The sequence below is a fragment of the Balaenoptera borealis genome (assembly GCF_965194805.1).
Source record: "Balaenoptera borealis genome assembly, chromosome: 20".
Taxonomy (NCBI): domain Eukaryota; kingdom Metazoa; phylum Chordata; class Mammalia; order Artiodactyla; family Balaenopteridae; genus Balaenoptera; species Balaenoptera borealis.
The window spans coordinates 55,027,717-55,048,363 of NC_138879.1; the positions used below are offsets into that span (position 1 = coordinate 55,027,717).

Genomic DNA, 20,647 nt, shown 5'->3' on the forward strand with positions numbered 1-20,647 from the left:
TCTTACCCACTGTGCCACCAGGGAAGCCCCTCCATTTCCCTTTTTAACTGCGGCGTCACACGCTGCCGGGATGAGGAGGTTTGGAAGGGAGTGGGGGCCTGTCGACGCTGGCCTCCCCCTGCCGAAAGGGCGGCACGCGGGCCCTTCATCCTGCCAGGCTGCTCCCGGGCTGCCAGGTCGGTGGCAGCGTCATGAGAGCAGTCAGAGCCACTGGCGCCCGGCAAGGGGGACTCGCTTCTCCACCAGAACCCGCCAGTGCCTGGGCGGCAAGCGGACGTCTGTCCTCTGAGCACTTGGAACTAGAGGTGCTTGCTTGAGCGTGGGTGTTGGTGATGGCCACCGGGCGATGCGTTTGGGGACAGGGGTGCTGGAATAAGAGTCCCGTCCCGTGCCCGATGTTGCCCGTCCAACCCCCCTGGGGGACCCCGGCTCAGCAAGGTTCCCCCTCTCATAGGCTGCTGGTGCTGTGTTGGGGAGGAGCTGGGGTGGGGAGGGGTTTGGAATAGGACAGCAGAGGGACTCTGCCTGGGCTGTACCGGCTGCTCCTAAGGTCTCTGAACTCAGACACGCACCTCACCAGGGCAGGGATTGATTTGCTTCTGCCAAACCCATCTGGTCTCCGTGAAGGACTCAGGTTTCTCCTGTTAGCAAAACGTAGACCATATCATGAAAGCCCTAAGTTTACTCATATCGATTGACACTGAAAGATACCTGGCTCAAACAACGTTCCTCGAAATCCTGGCCGTCCCCTTACACCGCCAGTAGGAGAATGTGTACTGGTTCAAGGCACCCTCCATGTGTGTTTCCCTTCATCACCGTGTCCCTCAATGAGTGAAGCACTCATTGAGTCATTTATTTCATCTGTTCACTGAACATTTATACAGGCCTTACTACGTTCAGGCACTGAGCTGATAACTGATTATGTGACCGTGAACAGAAGAGATACAGGCCTTGCTCTGTGGAGCTTACAGACCTCACAGGAATCACCCAAACAGTCAGGTGGTCCCAGCAGTTCGAGCTGTGAAGGAAAAGCCAGGGCCGCTCGGGGAGATGTGTCAACGAGGGGAGTCGGACCTCTATCAGGGGCTTCGAGAAACTGTCTGGGGAGGTGACTTTTGGGCGTGGCCTGAAAGATGAAGGGGTGAATGCGGTGATGCTGGCCCTGAGCTGTCCAGGGCCGGCATGGGCATGGGTGGACACAGAGGAGGCTGGAGAGGTGCCGCCTCGGGGGGTTGGCTTACCCCGAGTGTTGGGAGAGCCCAGAGCAGCAGGGGGCTTGGCTCTGAGGTCCCTGCAGGAAACCAGGAAAGCTGCGGTGCAGCACGGATGAGCCGCCTTGATGGGGTAGAACCACAGGGCTGTGTGCAGGGACATAGTTAAGAGTTTGGGCCTCATGGCTGAGGACTGGCTGCAGGAGGAGGTGGCCTCATCTTGGCACCTGCCCATGTAGGGACCCCTCCTCCCTGTTGCCCTTGCTCTGTGCGGTTTCCCTGGAAGGTCAGCGCTTGTTAGTAGTTTATCTCCCCATGTGGGGATGAGAGTCCTCCTCTCCTGCTTCTTTTCACGCTTGGCTTTTGTTGCTTTTGTAGCACTTCTTAGTTTTTCCCTTGCACTGATTGTTACGTGTGTACGTGTGTTGTCCACACTCCTGGACTATCCCACAAACAGCAGGAGAAAAGGTAGCTAAGTTATAGCTATAACTTAGCTATTTTTATTCCCCTCCCACAGTACCTGGCACACCTGGATGCCAATGGCATCCAACAGTGAGTGGGGATGACTTGAGGCGTTGTAAGAATATTGCTGAAAGTTGGCTTTGATGGGGGCGGGGTGTGTGTACTAGTTAACAGGTATTGGGCCTGCTGGGTTAGGCAATAGTCTAAGCACTTTGTCTAGATTAACTCATTTCATGTCCACAACAGATCAATTAGGTAGATACTATTATTACCCCCATTGAATGGATGAAGAAACTGAGGCATAGACTAGCTTTTAAATACACTGGTTGAGAAAGACCCCAGCTCTCTGACCTGCGAGTCAGAATTGGGCTTCTCCAAGTCCATGGAGAGGCCTCCTACGGGTTTATGGAAGCAGCGAGCAAGGTAGGCCCAAAGCTCTCCCACCTGCGAGAGAGAAGCATTTCACTGAGTAGCTGCTCCTAACCAGAGCTGGGAGAGGGAGGCCTTAAGGGGTCATCCAGAGACACAGGCTGGAGGGGCAGTCCTTCAGGGCCTGCTTTGATGCCAGCTTGCTTATCTCTTAGCTATTTTCAAGACCAGAGGGATTTTCCACCCAAACCTTGACTTTTAGAGGCTGATTAGATGAAGCTGTATTCGGAGGTAGGAAAAGGTGAGTGTCTTTGCAGCCCTCTTCTTCTCCAATCCTGACTCTCTGAGTTTGGACCAGGCTGAGAACTGTGGGTGTCCACAAGGTGGCGGGCTTCTGCTTCCAACAACTCTGCCGGGAGGAGGGCACAGTGGGCTGGCCGTGCTCCCCTCGGCTCCGCCTGCGTGGCTGTGATGTAGCCTTTCTGGGTGGGTATGATGTTGGTATCAGCCTGAGGTGAAGAGGTACAAACAGAACTTTGTACCAGGAAATAACGTGGGTCCCAGCAGGGGTATTGCTGACCTGGAGCTGAGCTTGGCTGTGTCCTGGCAGAGCTTCAAACTGTTTGCCATCCCAGGATTCCAGGAAAATCAGATATGCTTAAAGAGAGCCATCACTTCTAATATCGGAGCTTCCAAAAGTCAATAATAATGACAATAGCTATCAATTATTGAGTATTTACCGTGAGCCCAGCTGCTGCCCTTTCAACATCATACAGTCACCACAAATTGTGCATTTCTGACCCTAAACTCGTCCTCTTCCTCTATCCCACAGGGCCCGCCCCTCAGGCTTCCCTCCCTCCATGAGTGGCATCGTCCCCTTTTCAGTGACTCTTTGCGTTTCTTGCGTACGGCTGCCTTAGCAAATGATCACCAAACTGGTGGCTTAACACCACAGACGTTTTTTCTCTCATAGTTCTGGAGACCAGAAGTTCAAAATCGAGGTGTCAGCAGGGAGTGTGTCCTTTCTTGCCTCTTCCAGCTTTGGGGGCCCCTTGTGGCCGCATTACTCCAGGCTCTGCCCCTTCACCTTGCCTCCTCAGTGTCTGTCTTCTCCCCTCTGTCTCTTATAAGGAGACTTGTCCTTGGACTTGGGCTCACCTGGGGAACGCAGGATCATCTCATCTCGAGATCTTCAGTTATATCTGCAGGACCCTTTTTCTAAAAAGTCACATCCACAGACTCCGGGGAGGGGACGTGGATGGACCTTTTTGGGGCCACCATTCAGCTCACTGCACTCACAGGACCCTAGGAGTTACCCTTGGCACCTTCCTTCCCCTCCCTCCTCATTTGGTCCACCACTGGTTCTGGTAGACTCTTCTGCCCAGGGTCCCTTCACCTTCATTGCCAACAGCTAGTCCAGGCCGATGGCATTTCTGCCCTAACCTCCTGACTGGTTTCCCGGCACCCACCCTGCTGTGGACTGAATTGCCCCCCCTCTTCATGTATTGAAGCTCTAACCCCCAATGTGACTGCCTTGGGAGAAAGGGCCTTTAAGGAGATAGTTATGGTTAAATGAGGTCATAAATAGAGTCATAAGGGTGGGGCCCTAATCTCATGGGACTGGGGTCCCTTTAAGAAGAGGAAGAGATGTCAGAGATCTCGCTGTCTCTGTGCACGCACAGTGGTCACAGTGGCCGTGTGAGGACAGGGCGGAAAGCTGCCGCCTACGAGCCAGGAAGAGAGACCTCCCAGAGACCAACCCTGGTGGCACCTCCATCTTGGACTCCCATGCCCAGGACTGCGAGAAGATGCGTTTCTGCTGCTTCAGCCCCCGAGCAGCCCCGGCAGGCTCTGAGCTTCCTCGCACTCGGGCTCCGCATGAGACGCATCTCAGACTTCTGCTCGCAGGCCCGCCTCCCCGTCCCTTCCTCAGATTGACGCAGGCAGCTCTGAGCACGAGGGATGGAACAGTGAACAGTCTTGTGTGACGCCGACGGCTCTGAGTTGGTAAAGCCCTACATTTGGAACACGGTCCACGAAGCCCGGCGTGTCGGCCTCCATGCACGCCCCGTCCCCCTCCTTCTCCACCCCTGCCACGCGCAGCACCTCCTGCACACAGCCTTCCTCGGCTCCTGCAGTGGGCAGTTCCCGCCTGGAAGGCTCCCCGCTGCCCGCCTCTCTCTGGCTCGTACACCACTCTCAGCGCCTTGAGCGACCCTGTCACGTGCCCTCAGCAGCTGTCACAGCTCCCCCTGCAGCACCGATAACAGTGACACTTAAACAATTAATTATGCAGTTAGTTGTTTGGTATCTGTGTTGCCCACCAGACTGAAAGCACCATGAGGTCTGGGCCTGTTTTTGTTTCCTGTCGTTTTCCCAGCGCTTAGTGAAGTCAGAATAGCAGGCACTTGTTAACTGCTGCTGTACATGAGTGAGCACAGGAGTGAACACACGGCTCTAATCCTAGGAAGCATCTCACTGCCTTTAGATATTTGTATTTCCAGTGTTCAGATGTGAGAAGTGGGGCCCAGTGTGGCTCGGTAACTGAGCTGAGGGCTCCCCGTTAGAACAGCTGGAGCTGAACGTGGAAACCAGAGCTTTCTGATTTCACAGACAAGGCTCTTCACAGCCATGACTCAGACCCAGTCTGCTTCAGATGATGAGTGGATTCTTAACATCCTAACTAGAAATTCATCAAAGGATAATTTCCTTTATTAAAATAATCATTGCAATCAGCAGGAAGATGGATAAACAATCTGTGATAGTCATTAATGGAATACGAGTAGCAAGAAAGGGAAAAGGACTACCAATAACACGCTATTGCGTCGATGAATTGCAAAAACGTTATGCTGAGCTAAACAGGCCAGACACAGTACATGCTCTAGGATTCTATTTATGTGAAATTCTGGAAAAGTCAAAGTCATCTATGGTGAAAAACATCAGATCAGCGGTTGCCTCTGGGGTGGGGGTGGGAACCGACTGGGAAAGGGCACGAGGGAACTTTCTGGGCTGATGGTGATGTTTTGTATCTCAGTAGAGGTTTCATTTACCCAGGTGTGTATGCGTTTGTCCAAATTCAGCATATGTATGCATGAGATGTGTTAACTTCTCCGTTTGCAAACTTCATCTAAAAAAAAACAAAACCTCAAGCAAATATTGAACTCTAGTTAATGATATACACACCAAAGTGTTTAGAGGTGGAGTGTACTAACGTCTGCCTCTTACTTCAAAATGTGTCAAAAAATAAGATCGATTGATAATGGACAGAGGGATGAATAGATGGATAGATGTGGGATAAAGCAAGTAGAAAAAATGTTCAATGTAGACTCTAGGTGGTGGTATTTGGGTGGTCACTGCACAATACTTTCAACTTTGCTCTGTGTTTGAAAATTTTCATAATGAGCTGTCAAAAAAAATAACATAAGCTGAAAAAACGTATTTCAAAAGTAGCTAATGTTTGCTGGAATCGATAAGACAATCCAAAGATGCAAGAATAGAAAATTAATCCTTGTCGTTTTACATTAGTTTCAAGGGAATGGTAAGCAAGGAGGCACAGAGAAGGGGCGGGGAAAGTTGGGACCAGGTGGGACTGGCTTTTGGCAGGACCTGGAAGAGGAGACTGCGGGTGGGATTCTCCTCGGGCTAGAGTGGCTGTAGAACTGAGGCTGAAGTACAGACAGCAGCCACTTCCTCTCCTGGTCATCAAGGGTGGCAGAGTTGGCCCTCAAAACTTTCTCACCTGTGGTCCAGTTAGAGACAATGACATTTTTAAGATGTCATCTTAAAGCTAAGCTGAGAGAAAGTCTAGTAAGTTTTAGGAGTAAAAACAATGAAAATGAAATGCCAGGCTCATGTTTTGAACCAGATCAAGCTACTTTCTAGAAGGACTGCGTGCTGACACTACCCCGTTGGCAGTAAATTCAAGGCTGCCTTCTCAGGGGCCGCGGATTGAGGAGCCTGGATGGCCGGGGTGTGATGACTTTGATGGTAGAACGGATACCTCCACGTGCCAATCCTGTCCCCACCACTCACTAATTACGTGGCCCTGGGCGCATTACTCAGCCTCTCCTGGCCTGTCTTGTCAATTCCAAAGTCTATCCCCCGTTTTCTGTTGCTCCGTTTACCAGTAGCTTTGGACATGGCTGATCAGGCCCTTCTTGAAATACTCGCTTCCCTCGGGCAGGGGACACCTGTCTCTCTTAGGTCCCCCTCAACCCTCCTGGCCACTCTTTCTCAGCCTCCTTTGCCTGGTCCTCGTCTTCCCCGTCACACATCGAGCTACCCCCGGCTCAGTCTTCAGCCCTCTCTGCCCTCTCTGCGCCCAGCCCCGACGTGCGATAACCCGTCTGAAGCCAAATCCTCCATCCCTCCCCACGGGCTCCTCCCTTGAGTCTTCAGTTTGGAAATGGCACCACCAGTTCTCCCAGCTGTTCAAGCCAGACTCCTTGGAGTCATCCTCGGCTTATTTTTCTCTCCTATACTTAATTCAGCAACGAATCCTACTGCTTCCGCTTCTGAAATCCATCCTCTTCTCCACCCTCGGGGTCGTCACTAGTGTCTCTCACCTGGATGATTGCATTTGCAGCCTCACTGATGGCTCAGCTTCCGCTCTTGTCCTAAACTCTATTTTCCCCACAGTAGCTAGAACCATTCTTTAAAAAAATATCAAGATTCTCCCCATCACAAAACTCTCCGATGATACCAGAATAAAGGCCCATGTCTGCATCCTTCCTACATGGCCCTTGACCTCCCTGGTCTCGTGTTTTACCCTTTCCCCTTTGCTCATTCTGCACCATGCCTACTGACTTCCCGGCTGTTCCTCCAACAAATCAATCAGCTGTCACCTTTCTCGATGCTATTTCCTCCGCTTGGACTGTCCTTCCCTCTCCTGTGGATTGATCTCTCACTTCCTTTAGGGTTCTCTCAAATTGCATCCTATCCTAAAGATTGTACTACTCTATCAGAAATGGCATCCTTCTTCACTTTCTATCCCTTTACTCTGCTTTCTTTTTCTTCTAAGCACTTCTCATTGCTTGATATTCTGTATTTATTTACTCATTTTTAAATGACCTGTCTCTTCCTACTTGAATATGAGCCCAGTGAGAACATAGGCTTTATGTATTTTACCCGTCACTGTATCCCCAACACCTAAAACAGAGCCTGGCACACAGTAGTTTGTCAGTAAAGAACTGTAGGATGAATGAACAAGTGAAGAGACGCACAGCTCCGTGCTGGCCTGGAAAATGCACCCACAGAATGATTTTCTTTCTTTCTTTTTTTAACTTTTTATTTTATATTGGAGTATAGTCGATTAACAATGTTGTGATAGTTTCAGGTGCACAGCGGAGCAACTCGGCCATACATATACATGTATCCATTCTCCCCCAAACTCCCCTCCCATCCAGGCTGCCACATAACACTGAGCAGAGTTCTCTGTGCTATACAGGTGGTCCTCGTTGGTTATCCATTTAAAATATAGCAGTGTGTACATGTCAATCCTAAACTCCCTAACTATCCCTTCCCCCAACCCTTCCCCCCTGGTAACCATTATTTTGTTCTCTAAGTCTGTGAGTCTGTTTCACCCACAGAATGGTTTTCATTACCATAATGATGGTCCTTTATGGAGAAAAAGGACAGTTTGTGGGGAAGGTCCCGATTCTGGTCCCAAAGTTGGGAGCTGAGTGTAAAAAATCTTTAATCCCTTGGGCAGGTTCCTTACGGGTATGGGTCAGACGTTGCTTTGGTGACTTGGAATTAGAGTGTCACATGACCCAGAAATGACTGCCCCTGCTTCCTGGTCAATAGTATGTCCTCCTGCCTAAAGCCCCTTCCTCACTTGGCTCCTGAGTCCCTGTTTCTGCCTGGGGAGCATTTCTTTGAAATGACCCTGACATACCACCACCCAGAGCACAGAGCTTTCCGGTGGCTGCAAGACAGTGCTATTACACATGTCAGCAGAGTCGGTTAAAAGACTTACCAGAAGTCTGCTGGGCGTGCTCTGAAATTAGTCCAGCTTAGATACTGGCCCTTCTTATCTCTGCAAACAAACAGATACAGCCCTGTGTACCACCTGCAGGAAGTGGGGCCTTTGATCTCTGTGAGGAGACCTGCCTTATGGCTCTTTTAAAAATTGAATTACATTCTAAGTGTGTTTTAAGACATTGTAGTCTATGGAAAGAAGCAGGATTCATTTATCAGAAAGGAGATTTTAAGTTCTACAATCATGCAACAAATATTGAGTGCCTGCTTTGTTGATAATATAGTAGCTGCGTTTGATAAGGTTCAAATACCGAATAGAAAGCAGCAAGGCAAAGAGAGAAGGAGATGGAGAAAAACACACCTGCATGCGGAGAGAGAAAGGGAGGGAGGAGAGAGGGAGAGGGAGAGGGAGAGGGAGAGAAATCCCAAGGATTTGTGACCGTTGTGGGTGTCACTGTATTTCGTCTCTGCACGTTGTTGGTGAGCTGGGAGCTTGGGGCAAAGTGAGGCTTGCTCCTTCCTTCCTTTTATTTTCCTTTATTAGATTCTAAACTATCTCAGCAGAAGATAATTTGCCTACCTTCCTCAATAGCTGATTCATTCTTCCACCTGCCTGTGTGTCCATCCATCTGTGGTCATTCATTTCTAGCAGGCATTTGTGTTTTCCTCTCCCTTCCCTTTCAATACAATCCCAGTTTCCTCTGTGAATTCATCTATTCTCTATTCTCACTCTTGGGGCTTGGCTGGGGTTGACCCCACCGCAGCTGTAGCATCCCCTTGGCCACGGGGATGGGTTCAGAGAAAGGCATGTACCCCAGTTTAGGCTAAAGAGAGGGTGACCTCTCCTTCCCACCCCACCCCCACCCCCTGGAACATATGCTGCAGTTATTGAAAGTGATCTGCTCTCTTCTCCTGGACCATGTGGTGTGAGGACATGAGGTCTAGTCTACCTGGAGGATCTGGGCCACCAGGAGGAGCCTAAGGGTGCCACTAACACCACACAAGATGAGAGAGACAGAGACAGAGACAGAGGCATGGAGCAGAGATTGATTAGGTCCTAGATGCCGTTGTTTGAGTTACTGGGTCAAGTCTCATTTGAAGCTGGAACTATTTCTGAACATCGCAGATTTTTTTAGCTAATAACAGACTTCTTGCTTTAGCCAGTTTTAATTGGGTACTTAATTGGGTGACTTGCAACCCCAGAGTATCCTGGGGGACATGCCATCTCTCCAGCTGACATTTATGGGGTGACTGCCATGTGCTGGGGTCTCTGTCCAGCAGGCACAGTGAACCTGGTGAAGTTGGGTGCCGCCCACACGGAGGCGAAAACTTACTGAGAAAGGCAGACAATTGCATAAGCGATGACAATAAAGCATGTTCATCCTATTGTTAAAAAGCAGCGTGGATGGTATGATCGGCCCCGTTTTTTAAAAATGATATTTATGGATCTTTATGCACCTGTGCTTAGAACAAAATAGGATAGCATGCTTTGATCTCTGGGCGCTGTGCAATGCTGTCTGCTTTCTTCTTTTACCTTTTGCTTTATTTTTGCAATGAACTTTCATTGTTCTAATAATCAAAAGGGGGAAATGCTATTAAAGTCAAAACGAGAAGCATGGTAAGTGCTATGCCGGGAGAAGGACTGGATGCTATTAGAGAGCTTAGCAGGGACCTGCTTTGGGCAGCTGCGAAGCAGTGCAGGGAGCAGTAGAGGAAGCTCAGGGAGGCCTTCCTGCCGCGGCCTGGACGGGCTCACCCTTTGCATGGCCCCCGGCCAGGGGAGCCAGCTGCCGGCCCTTTCCCCAGGCTCTCGGGAGCAGGTCCCCGGCTAGGCCGGGAAGGGCGTTTCCGCAACTTATCCTTCTGTGTTGCCGGTGTAGGGCTGGTTACTGGAAACACAAGGCCCTTTCCTCTCAGGGCTCCAGAAGCTGAACATTAAGAAACCATTGCAAATAGAGTAATTGCTCAGAATGAGCATTAGCGTCCTATTAAAAAGAGGCAGCTGCTGTGACTATAACCTCGCATTCAGCAGTGCTTCCTGGGAACCACGTTAATGTGATTTGTGCTGATTCCCTCCTTGCTGCCTGGGGGCCCAGTCCAGAGCCGTCCCGGCTCCTGCCCTCAGTCTCTGCGGAAGCATGAGAATCCTTCACTCCTCTTCCTGGCGGGGGTGTTCCGGGGGCCCAGCTGGCAGGCAGGCGTCATCAATCAGCAGACTGCTGTTGGCCATCCTCTCTTGTGCCTGACTTCGGACTGGGTGCCGGGGGGTTGGGGAGGGGATGGGAACGAGGTGGGGGAGGGGATGATGCTTATTAAGTCTCACTAAGTGCCTTTGAGGCGTTAGGCATTTATCCAAGGACTCAGGACGGCTGTGCTAAGAAATGAACGAGCTGGGGAAGAGCGCAGCACAGTATCGAATGTACTCCTCGCTCATTTATTCACCGTGAACAAGATAGCTCCGGTCTCCGTTGTCCTGGAGCTTATATTCTCATGAGACAGACCTTGAATCAGCAATTGCACATCGACTGATTTAGCTACAACAGTGATTTGTGTGACGCATGAGTACAGGGTGCCATGAGAGAATTAAAGGGGACAAGGTGTGGGCTGACCTGGCCTGGCGGTGGTGGGTGGGTGGGTTCCAGAAAAGCTTCCTGGGGAAGAGAGATCTGAAGAATGAACAGGAACTCACCGAGCTAAGAGGAGGAAGAGCCTTGCAGGCAGAGGAAAGAATTGGTACCATTCGAGAAGCACGGGAGGCTGGACACGGAGCAAAGTGCAGAGGTGGCACCAGCTGGTGCAGGGCTGCCCCTGTGGTGGGCGGGGTGCCTGACGGGAGACCCCCAGGCTCTAGTCCCACCTCTGCCGCCACTCCCTTTGTGTCCCCACGTGAGTTACTCACACTTCGTTGGGACCCACTGTGTGCACTGGGGTCTCTCTGGGTCTCAGCGCCTCAGGAGAGCACCTGGGAGGCTGCTGAGGTTCTGTGCCGTGCTGAAGTCCCATGATTCTGTAAGTTCTAGGTTCTGGGCCTCGCAGGGGTGAGATGGGGCCCGCGGGGGCCTGCAGGGATTGCAGAGTGAGGGAGTTCGGTGAGGCCAGTGGGGCCGCAGCGTCCGAGGGTGTGAAGGGGGAGCCCCTGTGGTGACCAGGACGGAGTCCTCCGTCCCGGGCCTGCACCCTGCCCACACCTGGGTTCCTCTGTCCACCCTCACCCTGCAGCTCCTGGGCGCGCCAGGATGCATTCGCCCTCCAATCGGGGAGGCTCCATGAGTCCTTCTCCTGGGGCCCCTCAGCCCCCATGTAATCAGGGCGTGAAGGTAGACTTGGTGGCAGGGGAAAGGGTGTGGGCATGGTTCCAGCTCTGCCCTTCATGGGCAAGGTGACTGGGGTGGGCGCTGACGTGCACCCAAGCCCCTCTTTAGGGATGAGGAACATTTCCCTCCAGCCGTGGGGCGTGCTGCAGAGGTGGATTGCCTCACTTGAGCAAAAAAGCCTTGCCCAAGGTCACAGCTCCTTCCAGGGGCAGTCTGAGGTCAGTGACAGATCAAAGCCGGGTGCAAAGGCCTGGCTCTGTCTATGAAACTTGGGACGACGCCAGAGGGCCAGCTCAGCTCCTAAAGTCCCCACAGGGGTGACTGCAGAGCAGCTCAGCTTCGTCCGCTGCCCAGTCCTGTTCCTGTCCTGCACACAGAACTTGTCTCCAGGTCTGCTTCCCAGGAACCTAACCTGCGACAAGCCCCCTCCATGCTTTCAGCCTCAGTTTCCTCATCTTTAAAATGGGAATAATAACACACACACCATAGTTTGTTGTGAGGATTGAAAGAACTAATAGTTATCAAATTCCTGGTGGTGGGATCGTTTGTAAAGATATTCCTTTGTGTTCTGTCCTGTCCTCAACGCTACAGTGTTCGGCACCCCCGTGAGAGGAATGAGGGGTTTCCTCTGTTCTGAGTAGGGGCCACTTTACCTCAGGGGCTTGCAACCCGTTTTGCTCCTCAGGGAGGGAAACAGACGTTTCCCAGCACCCGGGAGAGGACTCTCAGGTTTTGCCTGAGACGCAGAGACTCGTGGTGGGGAAGGGGAGGACGGATGGAGTGTTTGCTTCTCCGAGTCTGGTGAAGCTTGGAGGTTTTCTCTTTGGGTGAGAGGAGACTCCTCTCCCCGCCTTCCCTGAAGCCCCCATACGGGGGCGGTGGCCCCCTGTGCCTTGAGGCTGGGGAGCAGCAGGGTCTCCTCTTTGATTGGGGCTCCACTCCCTGGAGGTCCACCTCTGAGCCTGCCTGGAGAATCAGAGCTTGGCAAGACAAGGAGGACAGGACTTGTTGACAGACGGTGTGTCAGGTGGCAAACACCGCAGGCGCCTCAGCCCGAGGCCATCCTCGCCCGTTTCTCTGGCACTGTGTAATCCCTCTCTCTCCTTGGATTCTTGTACGAAGCCAGTTAGGGGCAAAGGGCCTTCACACGTAGCTGAGGTTGAATAGGAGTGCAGTCCCACATTCTTGAATTTCTATGGAATCCGTACCCTCTAGTCTAGCCTGGTTCCTGGCACATAGTAGGTGCTCAAATAAGTGTTCTCTTCTCCTCCCTTTCTCCACCTCATCCTCATCCCTGCCCCACATCCACTGTGGTGATATGTATGTGTCTGTATATATATGTATAGAGAGAGAGAGCTACAAAACAATACAGAAGATACCTACATAGTACCGACACCTGTAATTTGTATAGCACTCAGATGTTAGTTACATGCTTTCATCCATTCATTTAGTTCAGGGTTTCTCAGCCTCAGCACTACTGGCATTTAGGACGGGTTAATTCTTCGTTGTGGGGCTGTCCTGTGCATCGTAGGATATTTCAGGCGCATCCCTGGTCTTTAGTCACTAGGTGTCAGTAGCGGCCCCCAGTCATCACCGTCAAAAATGTCTCCAGACACGGCCAAATGTCCCTGCAGGGAGCAGAGAGGCGAAATTATTCCTGGCTGGGAACCACTGATTCCAGTGATTCTGAAAGGAGAGAGGGAAAAGCAAAGCATTTCTCTACTTCCCTCGGGGATTTCACACCAAGGAACAGACACCACCCGGCGCCTCCCAGCGTCCCCACGAGCATGGCCTCACCCTCACCACCTCCACCGTCGTCTTTCCCTGCTTCACGGGACAGAGTGCACGCTGCCCGCTTTCCTCATAGGGGAGGGACCGGCAGCCATCGTGTCTTTCCAGGAGGACCTGGGCCTCTAACTTTCCCTGATCCATAACTTGACAGACCCCAGAGGAATACCTCAGTACAGGTGATGGTCCAGGTGAGGTCGAATCTGCTCCCATCACAGGTCTCGGGAGCTGGGAGCAGGCGCGGCCTTCTCACCCCGGTGACCGTGGGTCTTCCGTCCCCTGGAAGCTCAGTGAGATGGTTTCCTAGCAACGGCACAGGCCTGTGGCAGCCCCGGGGGAGCGCTGGATGTGGACAGAGAGCACAGGATACAAAGGGTCTTGCATGCTCATCGTGGGCCACTGTGTACGTGTTTGCTCTGGGAGCTCCTGGCCCCCTGTGGGCTCTCCTTGCTGGGGGACAGCAGACTGGCCTCTGCCCGCTTCAGGAGGGCTGTCACTCAGAGCTCTGAGTTGCAAAGGCTCTGAGAAAGGACCTTAGGGAGGAGATGACCTGCGTCTGCCTTCTTAGGAAGAGTACATGGAGGCTAAATTCATTCATTCACTCACTCATTCATTCAATACATGTATTTTGTGCCTCTGCTATGTATAATAATCGAGCGACTGATCTGTGTACATCTCTGGAAGTATCAAGTTGGTTGAGACATGGGTCTAATATGTTGTGCAACAGTATGGAGTTTAAAACATGGACCTTGACCTCCAGGGAGTTTTTTATCTGGTTGCGTAAACCGTACACTCCCAGGAAAGCTATAGAACAATGTGAATATCCCATAAAATATAAGCACCCAGGAGGAATTACCAGGCAGTCTGTGATGGAAGGGGTGGGGCACGGGGACCTTTATTGCCAGCTCCTGTGTGGGAGACCCTTGGCACAGTTCAGTCCTGTGAAGGGCTGTAACCGTCCCACTTTCCAGATGTGGAAAGTGGAGCTCAGGGAGGTGAAGAACGTGCCCAAGTATGTCTCTACCGCTAAAAACGAAGAGGGCTTTGATGGGCGGAGGACTGGTCCCCCTTGTCCGTCACAGCCCAGTTGGCTGCCTACAAGTGCTCTCGGACCCAGGTGTGAGTTGCTGGCCTTGGCATCTCCTCGAAATCCCTCCTCCACTTTTCTAGACAATGTGCTCTCCTGATGCGAGGCCTCGGGACTTACTGGACCACAACCGTTCAGGCCAGCTGATGCGCTGTATCTCCCCACTGCCGGGACCAGCTGGTCTGCAGCTGGGTGAGGATGTGCGAGTCACCTTGGACAAAGAATAATCCAGGAGCGATCTGTTTTGGTCACTGCCTGCTAATCTCCTTTCTGACTCTGTTTCAGGCAGCTGCCCGTCTCCCTGATCTTCAGCTGTTTCCAGGAGTTTGTGCTTGTCTCCTGAGGGGCAGGCCCTGGAGACAGTTGCTGCTCACTCTTCCCACTTATTTCATCTCCCATGAGCTCAAAGCCATCCATTAGGGAGGCCATTCCTGCTTAGGCAATTTCCTTCCGCCCAGAGAGCAAATGGTATTTGCACGGTTTGCTCTTCTGTTGCACCCAGCACTTTCTCCTTTCTGGTTCACGTGGGCCCCATGACGGGGAAGGCTGTACTGAGGTGATTCAGGCCGTGGGGGGTTCTGGTGAGTGCCTTTCTGGAAGAGCCCACATGCCCCACCCGCTTGGGCTGGGCAGCCCTGGGCATCAGAGGATCCGTCAGAGGTCTGGAAAAGGGCATTTGAAGAGGTGTCAACAGTGGTGAGGCTTGTCCTTCACCGTCAAGCAAACACATTTTAATTAAATCACAAAGATAAAATCTCTGCTTTACTCTTGAAATCTAGCAGAAAGTATGCCAGGGAGGAAAATTTACCCAGGGAGAGTATCCCAGGAAGAAGCGTTTTGTAGTTTAGAACATCAGCAGGGGTAGATGGGCTGGGGGAGAAGCACTGGAGTGGTTATCTTTGCGGGCCCCGGCCAAGTCTCTCGCAGAGAAAAGGCTTAGAAAAGAATTCTCACCTACCAGGGTTATGTTTATTTGAAACTTGGAATAATTGTTTGTCTCAGTTGGCTGATCCTCCTCTAAAGGAGAAATTATAGGGATTAAGATGGGGAAGGGGTGGGGAAGCACTGAATGGAGTGGGATGCTGGAGATTTAACGGTTGCCGCCATAAATAGATGGCTGTCAGCTCTTCCAACGCAGACCCCTGTGGTGAAAGCCAGGCTCCGAGTCCCCTCCTGACTTCTAGTCAGTTCCATGCTCCAAGGGCATGGGCTCCTTCCCGAGGACTTTGAGTCTCAACTTTGTCATGTCCTTGCTGTGTGACCTTGGGTAAGTTACTGAACCTCTCTGAGCCTCAGTTTCTTCATCATTAAACAGAGATGATAACCAACTCTACCTTTCAGAGTTGCTCTGAGGAGTAAATAAGACTGTCCAAGATGCCCCTCTTCCGCTTCATCCTCATCTTCCGTCTGGGGCTCTGCTCTTCCTCCCAGCAGCTTCCTGAGACTGGCTGCACTCTGCTCCCCTCCCTGATCTACCCGTGCCCTTCGGTTACATCTCGGTCCACCTTTGGCTCGCAGTGTTGTTTTATCTGTTTACGTTCCTGTTTCTCACACTGGAAGGCTGACCCCCGTACAACCCCCGTCTGAGCACAGACCCTGGCACATCAGAGGCCTTCCTGAGGCAGAGTGAGTGCTTTGCAAACTGTGAAGGGCTTCCAACAGCCCTTAGGCGTCATCACCCGGGGCAGCATTTGTCACAGCAAAACTGAAAGGACCTCGCCAGAGGAGGGAAGTGAGCCCGGGTCCAGGCTGCAGAGACACCAGGCTCCGGAAGGAGCAGGTGCAGAGCCCAGTTTGTGCTGCTTGGGAGAGGAGTCCGGAACAGCCCTCACCGAGTCCAGCCCTCTCCAAGCCCGCTGTCCACTCCCTGGTTGGACCTAAGCCAAAGTCTTCTTGTTCCTTCCTCCGTCATCCTCCTGCAGGTCAAGGCTGAGTTACCATTAAGCTCCCTGGCCCTGGGGACTGAGCTCTGCTGGCCCCTGCCTGCCAGCCCCGGAGGCCTTTATCTCCTGTCTCTGAATACAGGTCTCATCACCGACTGGCTCTGTGACTTTATGCAAGCCTCCTAGTTTCTCTGTGCCTTGATGTTCTCATCTGTAAAACGGGGTAGTGGGGAATCAAATGAAATAATGGTGTAAATTGCTCCCCTTTAAGATCTTCCCATTTCCCTCTAGTCATGGTTCTAACTCTGGTGCTCTCCACCCTGGCTGGCCATTAGAATCACCCAGGAGCTTTAAAAAATCTAATGATGCTCTGCGGGTCTCCCCCACCCCTTTCTGACTCAGCGGCTCTTGAGTAAGAACTGGGCACTGGTATTTTTTCAAGGTTCCCCAGGTGACCCTTGGGTTGCACCAGGGCTGAGAACCGCTGTGGGCTGCTGGGCCAGTAACAGTGCCCTTCTGTTCTGGCTGCTGTCGCCTCGTCCAGCTCCCCCCACCTCTTCGACATGTGCGGGACATCTTGCAGTTTTCCGGAGGGAACACGCTCCCAAGGGTCTCTCTGCCTTGGCCCTCACTGTTCTCCCTACTCCTCCCTCTGGAAGACCCCTCTCTTCCCAGGCCTTTCCTAAGCCCTCCGTCCGGGATTGGCACTCTGGATGCCCCCCACCCGCCAGCTCTATGTGCTCCCACCTTGATGCTTATCTCTGTGGGTCACATTCCCTGTGTCTTACCGCCTTTGAGGCCCCTCCCCAGCGCAGAGCCTGGCATGTGTCTGCTTCCAGCTCTGCCCACCCTGCCCTTCCTCACCTCCCTTTCCTTCAGCCCCTCTTGATCTCTTTCCCCCAGCGGTTCTCAAGTTTTAGTGTCAGAATCACCTGGAAGCGTCAGAACCACCTGGAAGGCTTGTTTGCTCTTGTTTTTCCGCCCTACCTCTATTGGGGTATAATTGACGATTAAAAATTGTATGCACTTAAGGTGTACGATTTGATGATTTGGGATATGTATACATTGTGAAATTATCCCCACAATCAACACAATCAAGCTAATTAATGTACGCATCACCTCGCATAGTTACCATTCTCTTTCCTTTATTTATTTTTTTGTAGTGAAAATACTTAAGATCTACCCTCTTATCAAGTTTCCAGTATACAGTACAGTATTGTTAACTATAGTCATAATGTTATACATTAACTTTCCAGAAGTGCTAAGGGGTTAACATCCAAAATAGAAAAGGAACTCACACAATTCTATAGCAAAAATACCAAACAACTCGATTTAAAAATGGGCAAAGGACCTGAATAGACATTTCTCCAAAAAAGACACACAGATGGCCAACAGGTACATGAAAAGGTGCTCAACTTCACTGATCATCAGAGAAATGCAAATCAAAACCACAATGAGCTATCGCCTCACACCTATTAGCACAGCTGTTATCAGAAAGAGGAAAGGTAACAAGCCTTGGTGAGGACGTGGAGAAAACGGGGGGCTTGTTAAAATACAAGTTGCTGGATCCCATCCCATTTCTGATTCGGTCGGGACGGGAGGGGGCTGAAAATGTGCAGCGCTTACAATTTCCCAGGTGACACTGCCCACACTTTGAGAACCACGGCTTTTGAGCAGTTTCTCAACTTCAGCACTCTTCATATCTGGGCTGGATAATTCTCTGTTGTTGTGAGGGAGAGGAGGCTGTCCTGTGCATTGTAGGATGTTTCGTAGCGTCGCTGGTCTCTACCCACCAGGTACAACCAAAAATGTCTCCAGACATTGCCAAATGTCCCTTGTGTGGGCACAGTCACCCTGACTGAGAACCATTGCTCCATAGAGAGCCCTTTGTCCTGGGGCTGGGGGTTGGGTGGCTTCTGCCCAGGTCTCGGCAGGTCCACCTCCCCTACTTTCTAGCCCATCACCTGTTTGTATAACTCAGGGCTTCTTGGAGCACAGCCCCACCCATTCACTGATGGGTCATGTGTCCTGCTTTCCTACTATCATAGCAAAGTGGAGCAGTTGTGACAGAGACCGGCTGGCTTTTTAACGTCTGAAATATGTACTATCTGGTCCTTTACAGAAAAGCTTTGCCAACCCCTGTTCCGAGCCTGCAGGGGTCTTGTGGACCGTGATGAGCTAGAAGGACCCAGGTCTGTGCCCTCCCCTAACTCACCACATGTTAAAGAGGTAGGGTGGGAGCAGACGGGGGCTCCTGGGTGAGGACTGCCTGCCGTCCAGGCCCCCCAGGCTGCAGCTGGACAAGGAGGACGGGCTCTGAGCTCCCACCCCCAGCACAGCGTCCAGGCCCGGCGGGCTGGGGGCCAGGCTGGGGATTTTCCACCGCTGCCTCGTTCATGACCGAGCTGTACTCAGCTCTCTTTGACCAGCCCTGGCCTCTGCTTATCTACCAGGGCAAACAAGAGCCCTGCACGCAGCCCCCAATGAAAGAGCCGAGACGGCAGATTTTCTGGGGTTGACAAGCCACACAATGCCGTGTGTAGTATCAGCAGTCAGTTCTGATACTTAAGTGGAAAGGGGGGCATTGGGGCTACTTGGCAGGAGGAAGGACCCCTCATTCATTCATGCATTCACTCATTCATTCATGCATTCACTGATACTTTTGTAGTGCCTGCTGAGGGCTCGGCACCACGTGAGGGACACAGTAAAGATACTGTCCTTCCCTCTTGAGTCTGACAGGTTTTGGGGAGACTGTCAAGGAAGCAGTGATTACTCTGGGGAAGCACAGGGGTGATGGGAACCTGGAAGAGGCACCTAACCTAGTCCTGGGGTGGGTCAGAGAAAAGACAGCGAGACCTGTTTTTTTTTTTTTTTTCTTAACATCTTTATTGGAGTATAATTGCTTTACAATGGTGTGTTAGTTTCTGCTGTATAACAAAGTGAATCAGTTATACGTATACATATGTTCCCATATTTCTTCCCTCTTGCATCTCCCTCCCTCCCACCCTCCCTATCCCACCCCTCTAGGTGGTCACAAAGCACCGAGCTGATCTCCCTGTGCTATGCGGCTGCTTCCCACTAGCTATCTATTTTACATTTGGTAGTGTATACATGTCCATGCCACGAGACCTGTTTGTGAGTGGTAAATCTACTTTGTTCCCCTCCTTCTAACAGGACAGTTTTTAACCCCCAGATGCATCCCTAAATGCTCCAGCATCAAATCTTTGCTCCGATCTTCATGTCCCCATGAGCTGAGCCCTCTGCCCCTGAAACTAAGCAGGACCCTGCAGGGCCTTCCCAGTGATAGACCGCTCTCTGCGTCCCCCACCTCTTGTCTGTAGAAAAGCTTTAGCCTCCTAGGCCTTCCCTGAGTTCCAAAGAGCAAATTTAATCAGAGAAGTGAGAAAATGAAGAGACAGAGGGAGACAGTCAAGCAAAACAAAACATTAATACTTTAGCTGTAACACAAAGTCAAGGACCTTTATATCCTTGAGCTATTCTGCAGATACTAAAACCCCCACCAGATGGAAGAAGTTCACCGCATGCCGACCACCAGCACGTAGACCCCGGACCAGATGCAACCAGGTTGATGCCGTTGACTCCTGAAATACCACCTGGTTACCTCACCACGAACCAATCAGGAGAAGGTCCATGAGCTGATCAGGCACCCTGCAACCCTCTCCTTCACCTTGCCTTTAAAAACCCTTCCCTGAAAGCCATCGGGGAGTTTTGGTCTTTTGAGCGTTAACTGCCTGTGCCGCTTGCTTGGTGCCTTGCAATAAGTGCTGTATTTTCCTTCACTGAAACCCGGTACCAGTAGATTGGTTTTGCTGTGCTCAGGTGAATGGACCCAAGTGCGGTTTGGTAACACTCACAGGGAGGGCCTCAGCCTCCCCCCACCCGTTCCTGTTGCACAAACCACGAGAACACCGGGCTGCTTGCAGCGACTGAGTAGGGTGGCAGAGTTGCAGCTTCTGCGATGTCACTTATGCCAGTCCGCCTGCCTGGTCACCCTTCGCCCCTTTCTCCTGGCCCATTTCGATCCAGATCCGTTTTTCCAAAGCCATCACAAATGCTCCCTTACCTGCAAAGGCTGTTGGTAGGTCGTGTGGGTTGCGGCGGTTCGGGTTAATTGCTCCGTGTGTGGGTGGTTTCAGGGCCACGCAGCCTTCATCTCTGGGCTCTTTACAGCCTAACCGACACGGTGCCTCCCCTGAGGGTCTCAGCGAGTCTCAGCAGTGGGGGAATGCGTGGGATCCTAACACTAACGGATGCAAAGGGCCTGAGGGAGAGGGTATTGTTGTCCAGTTCTAGCTCTTTACATCTGACCGGCACTTTACAGTTTGCAGCGCACTTTGAAACCTTACCTCATTAATCCCCAGATGTTGTGAGGTCAGCAGAGTGGCTGTTATTTATCAGTCCGAGTTCTGCGGTGGTAAGCAACAGAAAATGGCTTTGGTTAATTTAATCAGGAAGGACGGGGATCGGGAAGCTTGCTGATTTAGTGGAAAACTGAAGGACCAGCTCTCTGGAAGGATCCTCCAGAGCAGGAAC

The 20,647-nt window shown here is 51.7% G+C and overlaps 1 protein-coding gene across 25 annotated transcripts in view; it reads left to right on the top strand.

The window, feature by feature from the left end:
* ADPRM (ADP-ribose/CDP-alcohol diphosphatase, manganese dependent) overlaps positions 1 to 20,647 on the top strand; it is a 385,000-nt gene that overhangs the window by 30,893 nt on the left and 333,460 nt on the right. The window lies entirely within an intron of this gene.